The following is a 15432-nucleotide window of genomic DNA, read 5'->3' on the forward strand; positions in this document are numbered from 1 at the left end:
CAATGTAGGAGGATTACATTGATACCAACTAAAATTCAATGGTTATAATCCATTCCATAATGTCAGCTTTAACACTGCTTGTATGTTAGGATGTTTGGTATCTTATATTTTTATAACTATAAGTTCCTTCCTTCCTCTGTAAACATAAAGTGATATCATTTGTTAAATAATGTATACATGGGTAGGGGTACTAAAGTTTGAGGCTGGTCAAAATCCAGCACCAAAACATTTAGACTTTGCTGCTAACAAACAGAAAATAAAGATAGGAATTAGTCTAATAGGGTAGCAATTACTGACCTAGTCCTCTCAGTTTGCTTTTATTTACTTGGTCAAATGTATTTGCAGCTAAGCAAAATAAAATCTTGGGAGTAACTAAGAGCAGCAAAATCCCATAAAAGAAAATTTGAATTTCTGTCCAGATGTAGAGGTGGTAAAGGAAAGACTTTATCTTCATCTAGTGGCATTCTGCCAAACTATTGTCAGTCTAGTGTTGTGGCTACAACTAATGGTATATCTATTTATCCTTATCAGATAAAGTTTCAAGCCATTAGACCCTTGCAGACTAAAGCTGAAATGATTTGGCTGGTCTTGAAGAAAATAACCCATTTAATCAATCCATTTGTTATCTGATTCAGATCTTTTACATTTCAGCCCAAATTATTTCTGTTCTTTTTGAAGTAGACTCCCACAGTCTTCATATATACTAATGGTGATTTGGGTAGTGATGCTGTGAAGCTTCCTATATGAGGAAGGTAATTTTTATGACTTTGCCTAAGACTATAGATGTCTCTGCACTTTGTTAAATATCTAAATATCTTTGTGTCTTCCATATCCTCCAAATGACACTATCTTTTGTCCAAGACTGGAGTGAGAAGAAACAAGGCAAAACCTATTGGATGAACATGATTGGCAAAAATGCCTGAACTAGGCCACCTCTACATAAAATGGTTTATTTCCTTCAGGGTCACAGGTTAAACTTCCTGATACAAGATTTTCCTAATCCTCTCTCTCTCTCCAAATGCTATTACTTTCCCTTTCAAACTAACCTGAATTTAAATACTTTGTATTTATTGGTAATTGTTTTCTTTTTGTTTATATGGAAAGAAAATTTAAGAATGCAACGAATGTGAGAATATCTTCACTGACTTTACATCTTGCTTGACATCATAGAATGCATATGAGAGAAATTTTGTGATTGTAACAAATATGGAACATCCTTCTGTATGAGTGCATAACTTATACAATATCAGAAGTGATACTGGTGAAAAAACCTTGTGAATGGAATTAATAATAGTCCTATCAGAGAATGAATATTGTACTCAACACCAGTTAGAATCTGCTTCTGGGGCCCTAAGATGTGATAGAGGAGCAGTCACTTTATCTTGTCTCTAACCAGGCCATCATACAATTTCTCAGTCATTTCCAAATCCTTACCATCAGCCTCCTACTTTTACCTCAAATTGATGCTTACATTCCCACAGTTAGAACATATGTTCCTTGAAAAAAGAAACTTTTTTGCTTTCACTTTATCTCCCATGTTTAGCAAAATGTTATATATATATACATATATATATATAATATATACATGTATATGTGTGTATATATAATTATACATATATATGTATATATGTATATATATATATTAAGCACTTGACAAGAATGCTTTTTCATTTGTTCCAAAGTCCCTTTTGTTTTCTCATTAGAATGTAAGCCATCAATAAAAAGGGATCATTTCAATTATTTTATTTGTAAATCTTCTTTCTATTACAATACTTGGTATATAAGAGATGCTTAATAAATGTTTATTGAGTGCTTTTGATAATTGAGGTTGTTTTGAACTAATTAAGTCTTTTGGTTGACTAATGCAAAGAATAAATTTCAATGGAAAAATCAGGAGGTAACATATCTGAGAGGAAGTCAGTCAATAGGCATTTATTAAGAAGATGAATTCATAAATAATGAAGAAGAAATTAAAGCAATTAGGAGTTTTTTGTCCAATTACATATCAGTAAATCTGACAATCTATACAAATCTATACATACAATAAACACAAACATATAAATTGCTCAGATTAACAGAAAGGGAAATAGGATACTTAAAGAATCCCATTTAAGGAAAAGAAATTGAATAAGCTATCAATGAATTTTCTGAGAATAAAGCCCAGGGTCAGATGTTTCACAAGTGAATTCTACCAAACATTTAAAGAATAATTAAGTCCAATGTAATATAAAGTATTTGGAAATTAGCTGAGGAAGGAACACTAACAAATCCTGTGTTGATATCTAAACTAGGAAGAGAGAAAATAGAGAAAGAAAATTATAGACCAATCTCCTTAATGAATATTGATGAAAAATTTTAGGAAAAAAAACACCAACAAGGATATTACAGCAATATGTCCCAAGAATTTTACATTTTGACCAGGTAGATTTTAAACCAGAAATTCAAAGGTATTTCAGGGTTAGGAAAAATATCAGCAGAATTTACCATCTCAATACAAAACCAACAGAAAACATAATTATCTCAATATATGTGTAAGTTTTTTAAAACAAAATACAGCACTCATTTCTATTTTAAAAAAACTAGAGAGGGCAGCTGGGTAGTTCAGTGAATTGAGAGCCAGGTGTAGAGACAGGAGGTCCTAGGTTCAAATCTGGCCTCAGACACTTCCCAACTGCAGGACCCTGGGCAAATCACTTAACATGCATTGCCTAGCCCTTACAATTCTTCTGCCTTGGAGCTAATACACAGTATTAACTCCAAGATGGAAGGTAAGGGCTTAAAAAAATAAAAAAATAAAAAACATAGAGAACATAGGAATAAGTGGGACATTCCTCAAAATGATATATAATGTGTCTAAAATTATCAACAAGCATGATATGTTATAGGAATAATCTAGAAGTCTCCCCAAGAAGATCAGGAATGAAACAAGTAAGCCCATTATTGCTACTACTATTCAATATTGTACTAGAAAAGTTAGCTATAGCAATAAGAGAAGGAATTGAAGGAATTAGAATTGGTACTAAGGAAATAAAGTTATATAAAGATTTAAATTTATTTATTTTCAATAAAGCTAACAAAGCTCTTTGTGATTATATGATGGCATAACTGGTATTTCTAAAAGAATCAACCAAAAAACTAATTAAAATAATTGACAATTTTCATAAAGTTGCTGGATATAAAATAAACCCACATAAATCATCACCATTTTTTCTGTACTACCAATAAAGTCCAACAGCAAGATATAGAAAAGGAAATTCCATCTTAAATAACTATAGACAATATAAAATACCTGGGACTCTACCTTCTCAGAGGATCTCAGGAACTATTTTGCTCATAAGCCAAGCCAATTTAATAAAAAATAATAATTCCACCTAAATTTATTTACCTATTCTGTGCTATAGCAATTAAACTCCCTGAAGCTAGAAAAACTAATAACACAATTTATTTGGAAGAATAAAAGTTCAATAATATCAAGAGAATTAATGAAAAATATGAAGAAAGGTGACTTAGCTCTATTGGATCTCAAACAATATTATAAAGTAGAAATCATCAAAGCAATCTCCTACTGATTGAAACATTGAATAGTTGATTAGTGGAATAGACCAGGTACTGAACTCACAATAATAAATAACTCTGATAAACTGTTGTTTGATAATCCCCAAGATCCAAGGTTTTGAAAGAAGAACTCAGTATTCAACAAAAACTCCTGGGAAAACTGAAAAATAGTATGGCAAAAACTAGGCAAAGACCAACAACTCATTCAAAAGAAATGCATGATTTAGAAATAAAGAATGATAATATAAACAAATTAGAAGAGCATTTAATAGTTTGCTATATGGATTTAGATATAGATATAGATATGATTATGTCAGATATATGAATATGGATAATGGAAGCATTTATGTCAAACAAGATATCGAGAATGTAAGACATGAGATGCAAAATAAATTAGATTAAAAAGATTTTGCACAAACATAACTAATGCAACCAAAATTCGAAGGGAAATTACAAACTCATAAAAATAAATTTTATAGCAAGCACCTCTGATAAAGGCTTCAATTCTCAAATATATAGAAAACTGAGTCAAATTGTAAGAACAAAAAGTATTAACCTGTTGGTAAATTGTCAAAGGATATGAATAGGGAATTCTCAGATAAAAAAATTGAAACTATCTTTATTCATATGAAAAAATGCTCCCAATTACTATTAATTGGAGAGATTCAAATTAAAACAACTCTGAAGTTCTACTTCATATCTATCAGGCTGGCTACTGTGACTAAAAAAAAGCATAATCATAAATATTGATGGGATGTGGAAAAACTGGGACACTAATACAATGTTGGTGGATCTATGAACTGATAAAACCATTCTGGAGAGTAATTTGCAACAATGTCCAAAGGGTCATCAAATTGTGCATACCCTTTGACCACACAATACCACTACTATATCTATATCCCAAAGAGATCAAAGATCCACTTGGCACAGAAATATTTATAGAAGCTCTTTTTGTGTTGGCAAAGAACTGGAAACTGAAGGGATGTCCATCAATTGGTCAATGGCTAAACAAGTTTGGCATATGACAAAATAGAAAACTATTATTCCATAAGAAGTGATAAACAAGATGTTCATAATAATCCTTGAAAGATTTATATGAAATGATACAAAGTGAAGTGAGCAGAACCAGAAAAATATTATTCAAGATAACAACAATGAGGTATAATTATCAACTGTGAATGACATCTACTATAAGCAAAATAAGGAACTGGGAAAAGTCTAAGGGATTCATGATGGAAAAAGGCTATGTATTTCCAAAGAAGGAACTGACAGATTCTGACTTGAGACTGAGGCATATTGCTCTTCATTTTATTTCTTCTATGAATTTCTTCTGGTTTAGCAATGTGTCTTCATTCACAATATGAACATGGAAATATGTATTATATCATAACACATGCACAATCCATATCATATTATCTGCTTTCCTGGGGAGGAAGATGGTTGAGGGGTAGGGAGAGAACATGGCTTTCAAACGGTCAGAAAGTAATTATTAAAAATTTTATGGATATGTAATCTGGAATAACTAACATTAAGTAAATAGAAAGAAAGGTATTGAGTTCTGTTGCTGAAATTTTTTTCCAGGGTGAGTTTCTTTTTCTTTTTCTTATTTTGGGGATAGGGAATTTTTGATTCATGACCTTGCCTAAAATGTTGAAGTTTAGCCCCATTCCCGGGGTGAAGGAAATACTGTCCATGGGGTCCCCTCAGTATCAAGTGCACTGGATTGATCTGGAATATCCTTCTCTGCTTCCAGCTTTTGCAATGAGAGTCCATCTGGATTCTTTTATACAAGGGAACTCCTCAAGCTCCTCAGTGTGTGCTGGTTTGTTCTTCTGCAAATGCTGGATTATTCTTCTGCATGTGTTGGGTTGCTCCTCATTTTGATAGTTCTACCACTTTCCTCTCTTGCTCCAAAGTGATGGGTCTTTCCTTTTGTCTTTCTATCTTTGGGCAAAATGCTGCTTCACTCTGTCTTTTACTGATCCTGTTGCTCAAAAAAAATTTTGAGACATTTTTTGTAGTTGCTTGAAGGTAGACCTGGGTGAGCTCAAAACATTTTTTACTCTGCCATCTTGGTTGTTGGAAGTAGAAGCCAAGCAATCATTAGATTTTGCAAGTAAGAAATCTTTGGTAACTTTTGAGAGAGAAGTTTTGGGAAATCAGGAGCCAGACTGCAATAGAAAAGAGTGGGAGGAGTGAGAGACACCTACTTTATTTATTTATTTGTTCAATTGGTCATTTATTTATTTGTTTATTTGTTTGTTTGTTTGCTTGCTTGCTTTTCAGCTGAACCAATTTTTTTATTTCTTTTTTTTTTGGAGAATTGTAATTAATTAATTAATTTAGAAGATTTTTTTCCAATGGTTACAAGATGCATGTTCTTTCCCTCCCTTCCCTCTAAACCCTCCTGTAACTGACACGCAATTCCACTGGGTTTTACATGGGGAGACATATTTTATAGGGCCTTTCTGAAGAGTTTGGCTATGAAGAACAGTAGAAACACAGGATTATCTTTGGTGGGGATGGAAGGATGAAGTAAGTTTTTTTTTTCATATTGGGGGGATATGGTCATATTTGTAGGCATTAGGGAATGAGTCAGTAGATAAGGAGAGAATGAAAATAAGCAATAGAATTGTATTAATGGAAAGGATATAGTCAGACTTAAACTTCAAGAAGAATAGTTTACCAAATGGATGGAGGATGTACTATAGAGTAGTGTGAAAATTAAAGCAAGGAATCCAAAAAACAGGCTATTGCAATACGCCAAGCATGAAGTGATGAAGGCCTGTACTATAGTGTTGGTAGCATAAAATAAGTTAGAAAATAAGTACAATCTGCTAGAAAATAAGGGATGGAATGGCATCACTTGGGCATGTAAAGAGACTTGTTTTGATAAAGAAAAGGCCAGGGCAAAGGAGGACATGACAGAAGACATCTGAATGATAAGATATAAGAAGGAGAGGAAATGATGGAGCTCTTGAGAAATGTTCTCAACTTGTTCCAAAACAAATTTGAGCCAAGGTTCCTCAGTTGAGAGAGTGCAAGTTATAGAGCTGTAGGAACTTTGAAGAGACACGAAAAGGCTGGAAAGAGTTTCTTCAAGAAGGGGGATTATGAGTCAATTAAGGAGGTATAATATAATTGCCTTGATACAATCAGTGATGTGCCATGTAAAATCAATCAGCACAGTTCTATGATTTTCTCCATTTTCATTTGGAAGCATATGAATAGTAGTAAAAGTAACAAATGGTGACAGTAATGCAAAGGTGAGGATTGTCAGGGAAAGACCAGTGACTGGATAAGGGGGTAAGGGATTCAGGATAAGGATAAGGTAGAATAAAATTGGTTTACTAGGGAGTCAAGATGAGGAAGAATACTGCAGGCTTTCAGGTCTTGTGGCTTGAGAAAGAACTGAGGAATTGAAGAAGTGAAGGTCATAGTAAATTCTCATACACTAAATTCAGAGGTCAGCATTCATATGAATTCATGAAAAAGTCACAAACTATTTTGAATTATTACTCTCCTAAGGAGCATGCATCAAGGCTGTTTGACTTGGAAATGAAAAAAAGAGTATTTTGAAGGTAAAGAAATCTTCTTAGGAGTTCAAAGACAGAATGAAATTCCCCATATTCCCAAATATATTTATAACTATTCCTTTTCCTCATTATTAAAGAAAAAAGAAAACAATGGAGTTATCCATCAGTTAAGTAATGGTTAAATACATTATGACACATTAATATAATTATGGTACATGAATATTATTTTCCCCTGAAGAAACAATTAACATCACCAATTTGGACAAGTATGAAAATATTTGTAAAATGAGGCAGTAAGGTAATCAGAATGAGGTAAACAATATAAAATAATCATTAAAACATTACAAATGGCAAAAAATGACTTAAAATGAAATGGGATGCTTAAATTATGATGACCAATTGTGATTCAAGAAAAGAGTTGAGAAAATGCATTTCTTTCTTTGCAGAAATTAGGTATTATGGATGTTATGCATTGCATATGCTCTCAGTTGATAATTGGTTAGTTTTGTTAAATGGTATTTTTTTCCTTTTTACTTTTGAACAAGTTATGTCTTACCAGTTAAGGTAATATAAAGGAATATAATTAGAAATAAGAATTATGAACAAATAAAACATATAAAGAATAAAAAAATAAAATCAGGAATTTTTGATCAAATATTTCCCTTCTTACCTATGCAATTTTTTGCCAATTCACTATTTTTCCATCTACCTCTAAACTACTAGGAAAATCTATCCCTATTTCCAAAATTGCAGCAATGCTCATACAATGAAAATTAAATAATTTTGATTTGCCTTTTTTGTTTTGTTTTATAACAATAATTCAAGGACAACTGATAATATATCCATTCCAAATGGAAATAATGAAATAAAGCTTCCAACCTTTGTCTCATCATCACATCTAGCCAATCACTACATTAGAACCCTGAGAACTAGAAATTTGAAATATCCCAGCATGTTCATTAGTGATGGAACATTTTGTGACTAGAAAGGGAATTCTGGAAAGCCTTCTCTATTATGGCCATCTTACATTTGTTATAACCTAATATGACAAAAGAAGAAAATAATAGATTTTGGAGGGGCTATGAGAAAATTAGGACACTCCATTATTGATGGAGCTGCAAAATGATATGCCCACTCTGGAAAGCAATTTGGAACCATGCCCAAAGGACCATCAACTGTGCATACACTTGGACCTATCAAGTACAGACTCCTTGGTCTGTACCCCAAAGAAATCAATGATAGGGGAAAATGGCCTACTTACATATATATGCGATTCTATTTGTGGTGGCAATGAATGGGAAATTGGTAGAATGTCCATCAATTGTAGAATGATTGAAAAAGTTTCATACGTGATTATAATGAAATCTTATTGTGTCATAAGAAACAGCCAAAAAGATGATCACAAAAATTCCTGGAAAGACTTGAATGACATGATTAAAAATGAAGAAGAACTAGGAGAAGGTTTAACAGTAACAGCAATAATGTATGATAATTCACTATGAATGACTTAACTATTATCAGCAATGTAAGGATCCAGGACAGCTTCAAGGGACTTGTGATGAAAAAGGCTATCCACCATTATAGAAGAAACTGATAGAGTCTGAATGCAGATTGAAGTATGCCATTCATAATTTTATTTCCTCCACGAATTTTCCTCTAATGTAAGAAATGTCATCTTTCACAATCTGATTAACATGTAGTTATGTATTATATGATAACACATATACAACCTATATCATATTTATTACCTGCTATTGTGGGGAGGGATAGGGATAGGAGAGAGGAAGAGAATATGAAACGAAATATCATAAAACAATTCTTAAAATTATATTTATGTATAATTTGGAAATAAATTGAAATTCAAAAAATTAAAAGGATTGTTAAGGTTTTCAATAGACTAGAATTGGTGGCTGGTAGAAAATGAAGTCCATTCCAAACAAAGTACAAGACAAGAAAAGGAAATAAAATCTGAAGTACTCACAGGAAGGAAAATATAGTCCAATTCATCTGAATGATAGAGCATGATTAGATGAAAAATGGACAATAAGCCTGGAAAGGGGAAAAAAACCTATCTTGCATCTGGGGCCTGCAAATTAATATGGAAAACCACCTCATGACTTGAAGAAACAAAAATGTCCTTCAATTAAGCTCATTTTTAAATTCAAATTTGTGCTCATGTGGCCTGTTGTTTTTTATTTGCCACCATCCATGGGTACAATTGCTTGGTTAGTTATTGTCCTTATTATTCCATGAGGACCACAATGATACCATCATGTGGAGAATCTATGTACAGTGCATCTCACCGTGGCTTATCAGACCAATATAAGCACTAAAGGCTCTGCTTTAGCCTATATGGATATTTGGAATGGAAATATCAAAATTTGCATCTCCCGTTTCTTTTGAGCTTCTGAAATTTCGCTTTGCTCAGAGAACATAGCACTTTCTTTAATTTAAACATGGCATTCAGGATGGTCCTGTGCCATGAACTCTTTTGTCTCACAATTGATACTAACATGGCATAAAAATGACAAATAGCATGATCACCAAAATAAAAACCTGGAAAGAATTATATGAAGTAAAGAAAAGTGATGTAAGAACCAGAAGAACATTGTTCACAGTAATAGCAATAATATATGATGATCCACTATGAATGACTGTTGTATTTCAGTCTCATAGGGTACACTGAATGCACAAGCATCTGTAAACAGAGAGTCGTGCACCAATTGTCCCTCCACTTTAGTCTTGGTGTATAGTCTTTTAAAGTTACATAATTTACTGTCAGAGTGTTAGCTGACATTGATGCCATTTTCATCCTAATTGAAGGCATTCAAAAGGTAAGGAAAATATGGTAAAAAAAAAACAAAACTAAAAGCAAACATACACCCTTGATTCACTACCCTGGTAACTGAAACAAACAAACAGCAAACAAAAAAACCTCCAAAAATGAGACCATTGTCCATTTTCCAGAACTCATGCAAATACTGCTCTCATGGAGTTGTCATACAATATTGATGATCTATCCAGGCAACCAATTTTTGCCATGATCTTCTACAAGTCCTCATGACTGAGAATATCAAAGGTTTTTGAAAGATCAACAAATTTGGACAGACTTCTCTTCTGCTTGTGGTTCTTCTCCTGGAGTTGTAAGACAGCAAATACCATATTGACTATTCCTTAACCTTTCATGAAGCCACACTGGGTCTTAGAAAGGGACCATCTTCCAGGTGAAGGATAAGCTTATTAAGGACTCTCTCAAGAATCTTTCCATCAATAACTAAACTCTCATAACTCCACCCCATTAATGTCACAGGACAACCCATTTCATTTTCCTTTATAGAGGTGGACAACGGAGTCATCCTTTATCTTGTGGAGTATAACCTCCTCTTGCATGCAACCCAGAAGACTTCATTCAGCTTATTTATGAGAAGTCAACCTTGTCACCACAATATAAAGGGTAAAATTATGGTGGGACTGAATATATGAGTATGTTCACCAGGATTTAATTAATTAATCCCAAATGATTTTTTTAGCAATTTATTTATAAAATAGAGGGAAAGAGTGAAAGTAGAAAAATAAGAAGAGGGCAGAGTAAGAGATCTAGCTTAATGAGTTGACATATGTGCTCAAGCCCTGGCTTACTCCAGTAGGGCTACAGTAGACCCAGCCAGATAATGTAAGGGTCAATTAACAAGGGTTTTTGCCAAAAAGCTTTCTCCAGACAAAGGGCCCCTCAGGAGGCTAGTACATCCAGTGAAAAGCCAAGGAAGGCAGTCAGCCTTTTTCACTCACCTATGTGGTAGTTCTAAGGGACAGCAGTCCTTAGTCCTCAGCCAGAGCTCCTCCAGGATCAAGTTGAAGGCCAAAGACCCTCTTCACAGGAGGCTCTTGCAATTTATAAAGACAGTTCCTTTCATCACTTCCTGTCCTTTCTTCCCACTTTATGTGTACTAATTACAGCTAAAACTTTGCTTAGGACTGCCCAGAGGGTGGTTAGTCAATTCTGATTTGTCGCCCACTATTGCACACATGGTCACAGACCTCCCCATACTTAAGGATAAGTGGGGTGTTGAATTTTGGTGATTAAAATCTAAAAATGGGCAAGGTAGAGTTAATCCCATCTTCACGATCTCTCCTGGAATGGACTAGAACATTTTGCTACACAAGAGGAGTCTAATGGAATTCAAAACTTCTCTCTCATTTGGAAGATACGTAGTCAGTGGCTTTAGCATTCACTGATGATAGTCTGTAGAGAACACTGTGGAACTATTCAGATCATTTCTCCAGGATCATATCTTTATCATTGATTAGTGGGGTTCCATCAGTAGTTGAAAAGCCCCCTTATGTCTTTGGCCCATAAATAATCTTCAGAGAACCATAGAAATACTTTGAATTGTTACTATAAATGTAACTATAAATTTCATCAACCTTCTTACTAAGCCAAGATTCTTACCTCTCTCTAAGTTTTGCTTGAATTCTGCCTTTAAAAAATAAAAAAAAGAATTACTTGATTCTATCATCCCCTCACGATATTATATTTTACTTCTTCTAAGATCTATCTATTTCCTCCTGTAACTTACGTAGTTTCGTTAGGAATGTGAATACCATGTGATTTGATGCACATATGCTCAGTAGAGAAGTATGGTTTCATTGTCTATGGTATTGTTTATTAAGATATAATTACTTTCCTTAACTCTTCTGAATAGTGCAATTTTCACTATTGCTTTATCTGAGACCATAATTACTACCCTGATTTTTTTTTTACTTCAGCTGAGGCATAGTAATTTTTGCTACAGTCACTTTCTTTTAAACTTTGTGTGTCCCCTTGTTTGAAATATGTTTCTTGCTGACATTATTGTAAGACTGGGTTTTTAATCCACTTTTCTATACTTTTCCTTTTTATGAATGAGTTTATCCCATTCACATTCACAGTTATGATTATCAGTGTTTCTCTATATCTTCTTTAGCCCATTTATCCTTCTCTCTCCCTTCTTTCAGTCTTTTCCTGTCAAAAATATTTCATTTCAAACTACTACCTCTCCTAATTCTTCATCTTTTTTGTCAGTCTCTCTTTTCTTTTATTCTTCCTTCCTTCATACTTCCTTAGAGAGTAATTTAGGTTTCTCTAGCTGAGTGCTGATGTGATTCCCACTTTGCGCTAATTCCAATGACAGTGAGTTTAAAGAACTGCCTGCCATCCCTCCCCGAATATTCTTCTGTACTCTTATAAACTCTAATGTACCTCTTCATGAGAGATAGCTTATCCCTTCTATGTCTCTTTTTCTCTTCTACCCATGTGATCTTCTTACCTGTCACTTAATTTTTTATATCAATTCATGCTATTCAGCTTACTCCCTTCCTTTTTCCTATGCTATAAGGATGATATTAGAAAATAAGTATTGTTTTATTAGTTTAAAAACAAGAAGTAGAGAAGCTGGCTTGAGAAAGAATTGGAGTTTTAGTAGAGCTGAGAGAGTGTTAATTTCAACTGGTGGCAGTTATAACCATTATTCTATGACAGTTACACTCTCTGGGTGTGGCATTCTAGGAGGGGCTTCTGGCAATTGACAGACCCACACACTTCCACTTTCTCTCTTGGGGCTGGAAAAGGTAACAGCTTTGCTTCTCTCTATCTTGGTTTCAGGGAAAGACTTGAAGGAGTGGAGTGTTTTCTTTTCCATCTTGGGAAACACTATTCATTTATTTGTTACTGTCTATAGATTGGTTAAACAGTGAAAAGACCAAACAAAAACTGGTCTTTGGTTTGGACTCTGAGTCTGTTAAGGCTCAGAGTCCTAACCTGATTCTTTTGGAGACTCAACCAGCTAACCCTGGTTATCTTTATAACTTAAAGGTGAAGTTAGGAGTTACAATGGTTAGCTTTATTTAGAATAGTGTAAATTTGGTTAGTTAGATCAGGGAGGATTAGCATAGTCTGTGAACCACAGGAGAAGCGGTTCCTTGCAGAACCAGGGAGTTTATTAGGGTGGAGTTAGAATTCCTTAGAATTAGGAATTGTTTTTACTTTATATATATTTAAATAAATGGTTTATTTTTCATAAACAAGAGTCTCTTTAGCGTTCGTTGCACCTTGCATTGCTCACCCCTATTATTATTTTTACAATGTATACTGATCACTGTCCTAGTAGTGTTAAAGTTCTTAAATATCTTAACTACATTAGGTATCTAGAGCACTTTAAGTACCTTAAGTATCTCAAGTATCACAAATAACTTAACTATCTCAATTATCACCTTCACATGAATGAATTTACTCAATTAAACCTAATTGAAACCCTTAGGCTTTCAATTTACCTTTTTATGATTCTCAAATTTCTTAATCAATTTTTTTTTCAGCTCTTGAATTTTTGGTGAGGAAAGCCTGGAAGTTCTATATTTCATTAAACATAAAAGTTTCCTCCTAGAAAATTATGCTCAGTTTTGCTGATTATATAATTCTTGGTTGTCATCCTAGATCCTTTGCCTTTTGGAATATCACATTCTATTCATTTCTGCCCTTTAATGTAGAAAGTTCTAGGTCCTGTGTAATCCTGAGCATGACTCCATGATATTTTAATTATATCCCTTTGAATGCTTTTAGAACTTTTTCCTTGGTCTAGGAGTCTTAAAATTTGGCTATAATAGTAGTAGGCTATTTTGGGGGGGTCTTTTTCAGTAAATGATAAATGACTCCTTTCAATTTCTATTTTCCCATCTTGTCCAAAGATATCAAGGCAGTTTTCCCTGACAATTGCTTGTAATATGATGCATTACTTCCTTAGGCTCTTTATTGTGGCTTTTGGGTATTCAAATGATTTTTAGATTATCTCTCCTGGATCTATTTTTGAGATTAGTTGTTTTTCCAATGAGGTATTTTAGATTTTCTTCTATTTGTTTTTTATTTTTTCTTATCGTTTTTGATGTCTTATGGATTTCTTCATTTCTATTTGCCCAGTTCTAATTTTTAGGGAGTTACTCTCTTCCTGAAGTTTTTTTTTGTTTGTTTACTTTTCCTATTCTTTAAGAAGTTATTTTCTTGTGTGTGTGTGTGTGTGTGTGTGTGTGTGTGTGTGTGTGTAATCTCTATTATCATCTGGCTTAGAATCTATACTGTATGTTGGTTCCAAGGTAGAAGAGTGATAAGGGCTAGGCAATGGTGGTCAAGTGATTTGTCCAGGGTCACACAGCTAAGAAGTGTCTGAGGCTACATTTGAATCCATGATCTCCCATCTCTAGATGTAGCTTTCAATCTATTGAGCCATTTAATTGCTCCTATTATGATAGATTCTCTTTTTTAATTTAATTTTTTTTAATTTTATTTAATTAATGATTAAATGAGTTATGTTGTTTCCCTCCCTTCCTCCTACCATTCTCCAATTGATGGACACCCCCTCTTTATCCAATTTTTTGCCACCACAAAGAGTGTGTCTATAAATATTTTTGTAAAAGTCTTTTCCTTATTATCACTTTGGGGTACAAACCCAGCACTGGTATGGCTGGATCAAAGGGCAGGCTGTCTTTCAACTTCCTTTGGGCATAGTTCCAAACTGCCTTCCAGAATGGTAGGATCAATTCACAACTCCACCAGCAATGCATTAATGCCCCAATTTTCCCACACCCCCTCCAAAATGTATTACTTTCTTTTGCTGTCATGTTAGCCAATCTGCTAGGTGTGAAGTGGTGCCTTAGAGTTGTTTTGATTTGCATTTCTCTAATTATAAGAGATTTAGAATATTTTTTCATGTGTTCATTGATCATTTTGATTTCTTTATCTTAAAATTGCCTTTTCATGTCCCTTGCCCATTTATCAATTGGGTAATGGCTTGATTTTTTTGTACAATTTATTTAGTTCCTTATATATTTGAGTAAGTAGACTTTTGTAAGAAGTTTTTGTTATAAAGATTTTTTTCTAATTTGTAGCTTCCCTTCTCATTTTGGTTGCATTGATTTTGTTTGTACAAAAAGTTTTTAATTTAATGTAATCAAATTTATTTATTTCATATGTTGTAATTTTTTCTAACTTTTGCTTAATCTTGAAATCTTTCCATTCCCAAATATCTAACAGGTATACTATTCTGTGTTCATCTAATTTACTTATAGTTCCATTCTTAATATTCAAGTAATTCACCCATTGTGAATTTATCTTGGTGTAGGGTGTGAGATGTTGATCTAAACCTAATTTTTCCCATACTGTTTTCTATTTTCCCCGCAATTTTTGTCAAATTTTGGATTTTTGTCCCAAAAGTTGGGGTCTTTGGGTTCATCATACATCTTCCTGAAGTCATTTACCCCATGTCTATTCCACTGATCCTCCCTTCTGTCTCTTAAATAGTATCATATTGTTTTG

This window comes from Gracilinanus agilis, chromosome 1 (assembly GCF_016433145.1).
Source record: "Gracilinanus agilis isolate LMUSP501 chromosome 1, AgileGrace, whole genome shotgun sequence".
NCBI classification, from domain to species: Eukaryota; Metazoa; Chordata; class Mammalia; order Didelphimorphia; family Didelphidae; genus Gracilinanus; species Gracilinanus agilis.